The sequence below is a fragment of the Phacochoerus africanus genome, chromosome 7 (genome assembly GCF_016906955.1).
Source record: "Phacochoerus africanus isolate WHEZ1 chromosome 7, ROS_Pafr_v1, whole genome shotgun sequence".
Classification (NCBI taxonomy): Eukaryota; Metazoa; Chordata; class Mammalia; order Artiodactyla; family Suidae; genus Phacochoerus; species Phacochoerus africanus.
This window is the reverse complement of record NC_062550.1, coordinates 70,000,378-70,012,121: the sequence shown is the minus strand read 5'-3', so window position 1 is coordinate 70,012,121 and position 11,744 is coordinate 70,000,378. Positions and strand designations below refer to the sequence as shown.

At 52.7% G+C, this 11,744-nt stretch overlaps 1 long non-coding RNA gene across 2 annotated transcripts; it reads right to left on the bottom strand.

Annotated features, from left to right (window-relative positions):
- Window positions 1-6,610: 6,610 nt before the first annotated feature.
- LOC125131815 (uncharacterized) lies at window positions 6,611-9,745 on the bottom strand. 2 transcript variants are annotated; one of them, XR_007136024.1, is made up of 3 exons: window positions 9,676-9,745; window positions 8,512-8,645; window positions 6,611-7,388 (listed from the first exon to the last, which is right to left on the bottom strand). It is a non-coding gene; the product is annotated as an uncharacterized LOC125131815 (long non-coding RNA). The 2 variants fall into 2 exon arrangements; XR_007136025.1 differs by having other exon boundaries at window positions 6,611-6,864.
- Between the last annotated feature and the right edge of the window lie 1,999 nt (window positions 9,746-11,744).

Below are 11,744 nucleotides of genomic sequence, written 5' to 3'. Positions count from 1 at the left end.
GGAAAGCTGAGTGAAGGATAAAGGGACATGTGTTGTATTATTTTTGCAAATATGAAATTATTTCTCTCAAGAATTGTTGGAGTTCCCGTCGTGGCGCAGTGGTTAACGAATCCGACTAGGAACCATGAGGTTGCGGGTTCGATCCCTGGCCTTGCTCAGTGGGTTGACGATCCGGCGTTGCCGTGAGCTGTGGTGTAGGTTGCAGACGCGGTTCAGATCCTGCGTTGCTGTGGCTCTGGCGTAGGCCGGTGGCTACAGCTCCAATTCGACCCTTAGCCTGGGAACCTCCATATGCCATGGGAGCAGCCCAAGAAATAACAACAACAACAACAACAACAAAAAGACAAAAAAAAAAAAGAATTGTGAAGGATCTAAGATTTTACCTTAGATGTGAAGTTGTAAGCTAACACCTTAATCTGCTACGATTTCATAAATGCTGGCAGAAGTCATGCTGCTCTGGAGTCAGAGACCAAGGACTTTATTAGGCCTGGAACATCAGGCCATATGAGCGTCACGGTCACAATGGCTCGGCCTCTTCCCCCACGTCCCACAGGGGTGCCGGAGGAGGGCAGTGAGTCTGTATCACATGGCTTAGGAAACGCCAATCACTTACAGGAGCTGCGTGTCTCCTACCCACACTTTGGCCTGGACTGAGACATTATTACAGTGCAGAAGCAGCAAACCCTTTTCTCCAAAGGAAGACATTCTCTCCATCACCTGAGGCTATTTGCTACACAAACATTCTTAAAAAGAGAATCCCAGGGAGTTCGTGTCGTGGCGCAGTGGTTAATGAATCCGACTAGGAACCATGAGGTTGCGGGTTCGGTCCCTGCCCTTGCTCAGTGGGTTAACGATCCGGCGTTGCCGTGAGCTGTGGTGTAGGTTGCAGACGTGGCTCGGATCCTGCGTTGCTGTGGCTCTGGCGTAGGGCAGCAGCTACAGCTCCGATTAGACCCCTAGCCTGGGAACCTCCATATGCCGCGGGAGCGGCCCAAGAAATGGCAAAAAGACAAAAAAGAAAAAAAAAAAGAGGGAATCCCAGACAGAAGGCGGCCCAGGCCTCCCAATTCACAACATGTGCAGAAACATGAGGGGCCACGGAAAATTGTCTCCTAACAATTTCAAAATGAAAATATAAAAAAATAAATCTAAAGGAAACAAAATGGGAAATTGAATCACAGAAAATTTAAGGGACCGGCTTCCCTCATACTATTAATGAGAAGAATCATACGTGGCTTGGTTCCCGTGTGGCTGTGGCTGTGGCACAGGCCAGCAGCTATAGCTCCTCTTTGACTCCTAGCCTGGGAACTTCCATATGCCACAGGTGCAGCCCTAAAATAATAATAATAATAGAAGAAGAATCAGAATGAAACATCCAAGTCCCCTGACCCCCCAGTTCCATCCTTAGAGTCTTTGCCCAAAGAGGCCCTTTACCAAATTGTGCTTCCACTTCACAAAAATTGTTGGACTAAACAGGACCTTCCTGGCACATCTTCCCTAATTCCTGAAGACATACTCCCTCTGTGATGCATTTATTTGTCTTCCAACTACATAGTAATCCCTTTCCAGTAGTCGAAAGAACCTAAAATTTGCAAATGTCACCTTGCAAGTACAGCTGTCCCTACGTGGATTCTAGAGACTTGTGTTTCAACTTGAGGCTCTCCCCCAAAATTCGGATCCATACCGCTGCACTGTGGCACAGAACTGATCCACCTTAAAGTCTCCTGCCGTTACTTTGTCTCAGAAAACTCTCTTCCATGGGTTATGCCCTCCTAGACTTGAAATCCTTAAAATCATCACTTTGGAAAAAAGCCTCTGTGAGAGGAAAAGCTTAAAATCATTAAGGGGGCATTCCCATTGTGTCTCAATGGGTTAAGTGCCTGACTAGTATCGTGAGGATGCAGGTTCAATCCCTGGCCTCGCTCAGTGGGTTAAGGATCTGGCATTGCAGTGAGCTGTGGTGCAAGTCTCAGATGTGGCTCGGATCCTGCATTGCCATGGCTGTGGTGTAGGCTGGCAGCTGCAGCTCTGATTCGACTCCTAGCCTGGGAACTTCCATAGGCTGCAGGTGTGGCCCTAAAAAGAAAAAAAATAATAATAAAATAAAAATAAGAGAAGAAGGAACAGAGAATAAGATAAGCTAATGTCAACCATCCTCCTTTTCCAAAGGTCAGTAGGGCCGAGGCCACGGTATCCAAACATGGGAGCAGCACCCAGGCTTGATATGGATAAACACTCCACTTCCTTCCACAGTGGCATCAGCCAAAGAAGAACCCTAGGGGTGGAAAATTGACCTTAAGGGTTTCCATGGCCTGGGCCCTGCCCTCCAGCAGAGAAGATCCAGTGAGACACGGTGCAAGGCAGCCCTTGTCCAGTGTTGGGATGAAGAGGACAGAGACCTCTGGGCCCTGCTCCCAGAGTTGCTGATGCAGTGGGTCAGGGGTGGCATCTGAGAATTCGCATTTCTAAGAATTTCCAGAGTAATGCTGCTGCTGTTGCTGCAGGTCAAGAGACCATATTTAGGGCACGAGCTCAGGGGGTAGCTGAGATTAGGGCGCAAGCATCCTCATCTTCACAGTCCCAGGTGGGAGGCAGGGGGCGCAGGGAAATGTTGGGTGAGGGCCTGCGTTAGGAGCTTCCTTAGTTTATTATCTCTTTCTCTCTGTCTCTCTCTCTGTCTCTCTCTCTGTCTCTCTCTCTGTCTCTCTCTCTTGATCTCAGATGCCTGTATCTGGGTAACATCCCCCCCCCCAAGTAAAGGAAAGGTGAAGGGGAGACTTAAGGAGCAGAGCATCTTGGGTGCTCAGACCGAAAAATGTGCCCAGAGGACCAATGATGCCCTTTTCTAAGGTGCCGGCAAATTGTCTTGCTGCCTCTGGGCCTGTCAGCCTTGAAAAAAAGGAGAACTGAGGGAAGGAGAAGTGAAGAAGGAACAGGATGGCAACTGGAAGTGGCCGGACACCAGCATGGGAAGCCCTCAGAGGGAGAAAAGGGAAGGAGCCTGGAGGTGAGCAGAGGTCACAGCTGCAGAGCCAGGGCATGCATGGCTGCAGAGTCAGGTCAAGCCCAAGAAAGAGGGAGAGATGGGAGGGTTAGGACCCAGATGCAAGATCAAGATTGGGAAGGAAATCTGAGGCTGGCCAGTTCCAAACTTGACCACCCCAGCCCCGCCAGATGGGAGCATCCAGTCTGCCTCGCTTCTCCAGGTCCATCCCTGCAGCGGGCAGCCCCGTGGTCAGTGGTCCTCAGGCCCTCCTCCCCTTGCAGTTGCTTCTAGACGCCTTCTCTTGGGGAGACGGCTGCTCCTTCCTTTTTAAATCAGGCTGCTTGCCCTTCCCACCCGCCTCCTGCTAGTCCAGTGCTGCAGGGGGGCCCTCCGGGGGGTCTCACACACACACACAAACACACACACATCTATAGACACCAGATCTCCAGAATTCCCTGCCTCTCTTCCCTCCAACTGCCCTCTCCCCGACGAGGGCCGCAGCTGGGCATCCTCCTCTGCCCAGGCCAGCCTCTCTTTCCAGGACCCATACTCCCCACACCTGGGCCTGCCTGTTTCCAGGGGGTCTTGCCCAGGATGAGGACCCAGGGCAACCCAACACGCACAGACACACGCACACACCCATCACCAAGACAGCGGGTGGAAGGTGGGGGGAGGGGATGACAACTCTGTAGACTGCAGTTGATTTGCGGCTCCTAAGAGGACCCAAAACTTTTTCTTAACGAAAAAAAAAAAAGTGCAGAAAGGCCCCAAGTCCTGATTGGCTGGCGGCTGGGCTCTGGAATGCCTCAGTTACCGTATATGCTCCCATAGAAGATGTCCCTGCAAAAGGAATGTGGTCCATTAGCCAGGCCAGGGCAGCCACCACATGCTGGCTTCCCCTCCAAGGGCACCAAGGGCCCGTCTCCCTTCCCAGCCATCACTCCCACAGGCAGGCCCTGGGCCCTAGCGATCCCAGCTCTGCAGGGGCCTCACCTGGGCTGCAAACTAGGCTGACTTAGGTACTTGACCAGAGGGAGAACCAGGACTTCTCTGATGACTTTCCTTGAGGCTTATCATTGAAACACACAGGACTCTCTTTCCCAGGGCTTCTCCCATCAAGTATATACGGTATTTCGAGTGAGGAATGTTCTATTCACAACCTCCTACCTTTTAGGATGGGGAACGGATTAGCATGATCTTATAGCTGATCAATTCTCTGGTGCCTGGGGCACTCCTCCCCCACGACGTGCAGGCCCCCCCCCAACACTTCCTTCCCCTCCCCGCCCCCCCTGCCCCCGCCCCAGTCAGTGGCATGTGTTCCCACCCCCACCCTGGCCTGGAGGGCTGAACGGGGGAGCCAGGAGAGGGGGCAGGGAAGGAGAGGAAGTTTGCGTCTGAATGTGTGCCCTAGTTACATTCCAGAGGCCAAGAGAAAAAACCTAGTCAGGTCGCCCCTGTTTCGTATGATCTTCATTCACGCAGTCCTTCATTCACGCGGATACCTGCCGGCCACAGGATGCCCACCCAAAGGCAGAAAGGCAGAGCCTCAGAGAGTGCCACCGTCTGTCCTGTTCCGGTTTTCTGCAGAGGACTATAAGGATCAGGGAGGTTCTGTGACCTCACTAAGGTCCCACAGCCAGTTCTTTAGCTAGAACCCGGGTCTCCTAAAACCTGGGTCTAGGCCCATTCCATAACCACCCTTGGTTTTCATTCAAGAAACACGCCTGTTTTCTTGAGCGCCCCTTCCTGCAGACAGGCCTGTGGGTTAAGCCAGCTGTGGGTGAGGCTGGTGGCATGGGTTCTAGGGACGGGTGGACTGCTAATTGCTGTCGTGTCGGTGCAGACCCTGACCACGTGCAGACCCCCTGGAGGACCAAGGCCGCGACAGTCTCACAATGTGAGTCTCACAATGACAGTTGGTTGCACAAACCCAGGGCAATTGAGGGGAACTGAAATTTGATCTTTTTCTTTCTTTCCTTCTTTCTTTTTTTTTTTTCCTGCCTCCAACAGGGTCTGAAAGAGCCAGTGAAAACCCCAGCCAGACACACTGAGCAGCCTCTGAATCCCTGGGAAAAACGGAGGAGGGCGGTGGTGGTTTGGGGAGCTGGAGATCAGCGCCCTGGGCGCTTTGCCCCCTTGCTGTCACTGTCACGCTGTCCAGCGCCAGCCAGGCTCCTGTCCCTGTCCACGTGCACTGCATTCCCGGACGTGGGAGCTCCAGCCCGGCTGTGTCCGTTCACACACCCGCTTCCTCCCCTGCCGCTCACTGCCAGCATCCTCGGAGAAGCAGCACGAGGTTTCCATTAGCAAAGCACATTTTTGTGCTATGGATATGGAACCAGGGAGGAAAGAAAGCAGACTGTTGTCCATGATGGATGGGTTTTCTAGAGGACTTCCCAGGGTGGTCCTTAAGGGGGCCAGGACGGAGCCATGAGGGCGGCACAGCTCCACAACATGCCCTTGTTCGGTGCACGTGTGTTGGGGGGGGTCTGTCTGCTCTGCTCCCAGCCTCCTCTATCCCTCCCCTCTGCCTCCCCTTCCCCCCAACATCCCTGACTTCCAGTTTACCTGCGTGCAAAACACCTTCTCAGTTCTCCTTTTATTTTATTTTTGTCTTTTTTTTTTTTTTTTTTTTTTTTTTTTTAGGGCCACACGGGCAGCATATGGAAGTTCCCAAGCTAGGGGTTGAATCAGAACTGCAGCTGCCAGCCTACACCACAGCCACAGCCACAGCCACGCTAGATCCGAGCCACATCTGCAACCTACACCACAGCTCAGGGGCAACACCACATCCTTAACCCACTGAGTGGGGCCCGGGATCGACCGGGTGTCCTCATGGATACGAGTCACTTAACCTGCTGACCCACAGCAGGAACTCCTCAGTTCTCCTTTTAGAATCACAAGTACCATCAGTGTGCTTGTTCTTTATCACGGCTGCCCCAAAGGGGAATGGATGGTTTGGGGACCCAAGCTCATGAAATAGCACCCAACAGTCCTGCCTTTCAAATATCCCCATCTTTCTTTTTAGAGGGCTGAGCTTTTCTGAAGCTTCGTAAACTTGCTTTGCCATGGCCATCCCCCTCTACCCACGCAGCCCACACATGACAGCCCCTTGCTGGATTTCCCACGTCTTGCCTGGCATCCAGAACGCAGTTCGCAGGAGCTGGTTCAATGATTAATAAAAGCCACCAGGAGGCTATGGAAACTTAGTTTATAAATCACTTCCCCTCAGCTCCATTAACCCTTTCGTAGAAGAAGGAAATGAAACTCTGGGAGCTTAGGGGCAGAGCAGGGAAGCAAATCCCATCCCCTGACCCGGGGTCCCATCCTACTCCATCCGTCTGGTCGTATTGCTGGGGGAACCTACGACCACGGTCTTGGGAAGGGGCTCTGTCCTCAGGGTGCTTTCAACCTCGCTGGGGAGTCAGACCCGCAGGGGAAATCATACCCCACAACCCAGGGAAGGAGCAGCTAATAGCACAGCCCAGAAATGCTTTGGGGACAGATAGCCCTGGAAGACGGGAATGAATGGAAGCCCATTATCCCAATTCATTGAGGAGAAAAAATGGAAGGGCCCTAAAGAAAGGGAGCCGTTCACCCAAGGTCAGATCACTGAGAACAAAGGCGAGTTAATCAAATCTTTAATCCAGTTGAAGGGTTTTCAAAGAGCCTTTGGGGACAGGTGGAAGGACGACTAGAAGCCCGGACCTCCCAGGGGGAGCTTAAAGATCAGTGCCCCCATCCATCGCCTTTTTTTCTCTCTCTTCAACATCAGAAAGTTCTTTCACCACTGGAGCAGAAGGACCCGAGGTTGCAGGCTATGCTGCAGCCTCCAAGAGTCCATACAGTCCGAGTCTTGGAAATTCTTGGATTAGAGGCTGTGAGTGGTTGTAGCAAACAACAAAAAAAAAACCCCAACTAAGAAAGACCTTTCGCTCAGGGTTGTTGGAGTGCCCCTCTCTGGCCAACAGGCCAGCCTCTCTCCTGCCAGGTCCCCAGGATAAGCAGGGTGCTGGGGAAGGGGTCCCTGGTCTGGGGTAGTTCCAGAGCTGCCTTTGCAAGGGTCTTCCCAGCTCTCTGATCCCCTAGCTCACAGGTAAAAATAAATGCATGTGTTCCTTTCCTTCTGGAAGGAATCTCAGCACCCCAGGCCATCACACAGAGGCACCCCACCGGCCTGTGGTTCTCCCCAGAACATTGCCGGACATAAGCAGCTCATCTGCCCCAGAGGGTCCAGGGCCCAGCCTGGAGCTCTCATCCAAAAGGGAGGAGCAGAAAACGTGTGAACAGAATGGGTGGCTCTGCACCTGTGAGTTATTCTGATGTTTTTTTCCTCTCTCCTCCCACAGAGACTGTGTCTGGAGACACCCCAAGGCCTGGGTTGGGAGGTGTCGCGCTTCCCCTGGAGAGGCGAATACACAGAAGCAGTCACTATCCCTCCCTCCCCACCCCTACCTCTGCCCCAACCCTTCCAGGAGTCCCTGCCCTCCAACCTCTCAGTTTTCCCAAGTGGATGGGGCGGTAGCCCCAGCCCCTCTCCTGGGCTCCCCACCTCGTCTCCACTCCCGTCTTCACCCTCTCCTTCCACACTCCTTTCCTCTCTTCGTTGCCCTCTCCCCATCACCCTCTCCCCTCTCCCTCCAACTAGACTTTCTTTTAAGCTTCTTAGGTCTGTTGAGCTATCAGCCTAGCAGCCGGCTCCAAGGAACCTCTGTTTGGCCGGGCCCTGGCCAATCGATTGTTTCCAGCTGCCCGATTCTGGAGGATCTAAATCAGAAAGGCATGGGCAAGCCCGGCATCTCCAGGGGATGCCCTTCCCTGGTCTTCTGGGTTAAAAGGCACCCTCGGAATAGCTGCATCTGGCCACGGCCGCACATCTGGCCAGATGGGGCACCTCTGGCCTCAGCCTCAGCCACCATGGCCACTGGCTCTGCTGCCCAGAGAAGATGCCAGCTTGCAGGGCAGGTCTGGAGAGAGTCTTGGCTCTCTCCTTTAGGGAGAGGGCACCCTGCCCCTCGTCACGGAAGGGGTCTGGGTCCAGGAAAGGCCCAGGCTTGGCTGGGAAGATGGAGATGGATGACGGAGATGAAGGAGCGAGAAGCAAGGACCTCGTCCAGCATCCACGCCCACCTCCTCCAGGGCAGAACACAAGGGAGGGTCCAGGAAAAGAAGGAGCTGGGGGCCTGCGGGTGGGGACCGTGAAGCCAGGCGAGGAGGCCCGGGGTAAAGGGCATGACCTGCTAACTACTCAGGCGAAGGGGCCCCCAGTCCCGGCCCAGGTAAAGGAGCAGGAAACAGGAATGTCTCCAGGTCCTGACATGTGGTTGTAATGATCACAGACCCTGTAGGCGCCTCGGGACCACAGAGGTCATCTCCTCCATCCTCCCCCTTCCGGGCAGGGCTGTATCTAAACCAGTCAAGCTGTGCAGGCAACTCTGTTTTTAAAGGTCCCTGGAGAGGGGCAAAGGAGCTTCCTTTCACCGAATGTGAGGCTCGGCCTGCCGCGCCCCCCACCGTCTTCTGACCTGTTGATGGAGCAGTGGCATGGTACACAGTAACTGCTAGGGCGTCCCAGCCACGGCAGTGACAACGCTGGATCCTTAACCGGCTGCCACCAGGGAACTCCACCAACCAGACGGTCTTGGGAGTGAGAGAGCGGCTGTTAATGAAACAGGGCCACAGGCATCAATTAGAATTTTTCCTGATGAAGTGGGGCACCAGTCACCCTGGCTCTGGGTTTGAGTCAAGTCCCTACCACGTGTACCTTGGCTGATCCTGAGCAATTCAATCGTTCTGAGTTTAGGTGTCCTATTGGTAAAATCTGCTAAATATCTGCCCCGGGGCAGAGGATCTCGGTCTTTGAAGGGCATGAGCCATGAGCGTTACTCAAGGTATTCTTCAAAAACAAAGACGCCCAACCCAACTCCTATAAATTCTGATCTGTGGGCTCAGGGTGTGGCCTAGGAATCTGCATTCGGATGCGCTGTCCCTAATTCAGCCTTTGAGAAGCATAGACCCATTGCCTTTCAGAGTAGGCATAACAGAAGTAAGGCGCCTGGCACAGAGGGGCTGCCGTGGGGGACTGGTCTCATCTCGCTGTCTGTACCTCCTAGTTTCTCCCCTCCCCCTGCACCCCCATGAGCTCCCTGGGGCAAGGAGGTATCTTGACATCTTTGAAGACACAGTGCCAGCCCGGTACACATTGGGTGCTAAATGATGGTCTAGAACTCCTTTCTCAACAGCCAGGTGTGGAGGACAGAGGTGGGATGTCTGCCAACCATCACCTGCCAGTGGTGACAGGCTTGGTGGTACCCAGCGCCCCCCGAGGTCAGAATTGCCTATTGCCTATTAGCAGAGGAAGGACGGCTTCCCCTCCAGGTGTCCTGCAGGCAGCCGTGTGCCTGCTGCTCCCTGCCCAACCCAGCCTCAAGCTCAAATTGGGGTGGAGCACAGGTCTGCTGAGAAATCTGGCTCAGAGATCTGACCGTTAAATGGGTTTCATCCTGAAATGACTTGGAGTGAAAACTGAAAGTAAAACTCAAACCACACACTTCCGCCTGCAAGTGCTGAGTTCAGCGAAGCCGCTCCTGCCTGGAGGCATCCCCTGCCTCTCCCTTTCCCACCCGACCCCTCAACCCACCGACTAGAGTGCCCTCGCCACCCACCGACACAGTGCCCTCGCCACCCACCTCGGCCAGAACAGAAGTTAGAGGCAGGGTGTGGTGGGGGAGACGCCCAGCCCTGCAGGGTGGACGCCCAGCCCGCTTATCAACCCTGACTCCTCCCTACGCCTTGACTCTATCAAATAAGAAGCAGTTCTTCCATTAAAAAAAAACATGTCAGACACACGTAATGCCCATTTTGTATTGAGCTGCGTACCGTGCCGTTTCAACAGCAAGTTGGTTCTGTGCAAGTCAAAAACAGAAACAGAACCTTCAAAATACAAAAATAAGTTTCTGGGTTCATACATGTGTTAGTGTGCATATAAGAGCAATGTATATTCTCATTGCAAAAACTCAAACTGCAGAAATAAAAGATAGTTCAGGGCTTTGTTTTTTGTTTTTGTTCTTGCTTGTTGTCTGCTTGTTTTCTTTTTTAGCCGCACCCTGGCATATGGAGTTCCCGGGCCAGGGATCAGATCTGAGCCACCGTTGCAACCTAAGCTGCCACTGCGCCAATGCCATATGGACCCATTGTGCTCTGCCAGGGATCGAACCTGAATCTCGGTGCTGCAGAGACACCCTGAACCTGTTGCGCCACAGCAGAAACTCCCAGGGTTGTTTTTTTTAATTTTTAATTTTTGCTTTTTAGGGCTGCAGGTGTGGCATGTGGAAGTTCCCAGGCTAGGGGTTGAATGGGAGCTACAGCTGTCAGCCTACGCCACAGCCACAGCCACACCAGAACAGAGTTGCATCTGTGACCTACACCACAGATCAGGGCAACACTGGAGCCTTAACCCACTGAGAGAGGCCAGGGATTGAACCTGTGTCCTCATGGATACTAGTCAGATTCGTTACCATTGAGCCACTATGGGAACTCCAGTTCGGGGGGCGGGGGGGGGGAGTTAATGCTGTACTGTAGTCTCTGCAGTATGATTGCTACTGAATGCACACTGTTCCCTAAAGCTCCAAGAGGTTGAGCAAACTTGCCCACGACCACCCAGCAACGAAGTGGTGTTGGGGGAGAGAGAGACAGAGACAGAGAGAGAGAGAGCAAAATCAGCTACTACCAGTGAGGGAGGCATCTGGGGTCCAGCTGTCCTGGGAGTATGGGGTCGCCTGTCTGTTTAGTGCTTCTACAAGAGGCAGGGGTGGCCTCAGCAAAAGCGCAGACTACCTAAAAGCTAATGGTTGCAATTAATTATTTAAAGCTGGAATGTCATCTAGGGATCACTGAGTCATGCCTTTTGGGTTTTTAGGTCTGGAAACTGAGATTCAGTGTGAACTAGATCAGTGGTCTGTTAACTGGGTGCAGGAAGACCCCCCAAGAGATCTGCGAGCCCGCCTCATTTAATGAGCCAGTTTCCTGGCCTCAAATTCACAGGCTCATCTTTGTCTAGATCTGCCTGCCTCTCTTCACAAATGCCCTTCTCCCACTTTACTCTCATCCACCTGCATCTTCCTATGTGCCACAGAAGCCTTCTCTACTCAAGGCTCTTGTGGCATACATATTTAAGTTCAATGTTAAAAATGGGGGTTCTTTGAGTACACATTGAGGCTCAGTGGGTTACGTTCCTGACTAGTATTCATGAGAATGTGGGTTCGATCCCTGGTCTCGCTCAGTGGCTTAAGGATCTGGCTTTGCCATGAGCTGTGGCATAGGTTGCAGACATGGCTCAGATCTGGCGTTGCTGTGGCTGTGGTGTAGCTCCAATTAGACCCCTAGCCTGGGAACCTCCATGTGCCACAGGTGTAGCCCTAAAAAGAAAAAAAAAATGGGGGTCATGGAATGTGTTTAATTCTGATATATTATAGAGCGGAGGCAGGGATGGTGACAATTTTTATTTAACAACCTTACCTCTTCTTCCTTCCTACAATCATCAAGGGAAAAAAAAAAAAAAGATGCCCATAAGGGCAAAGCTGGTGGCCATCAGTGTGAACTATTAAAGAGACTGTTACTTCATAGCATCCAGGAGATAGGACTCATAAATTCAGGCTTTTTTCCAACAATCTGTCTTAAAATACGAAACAGAAAAGAGGCAACAGTCACAGGGACGTATGCTAACAACTTTTGTCTGACGGATTCACGCTCTGGCTCG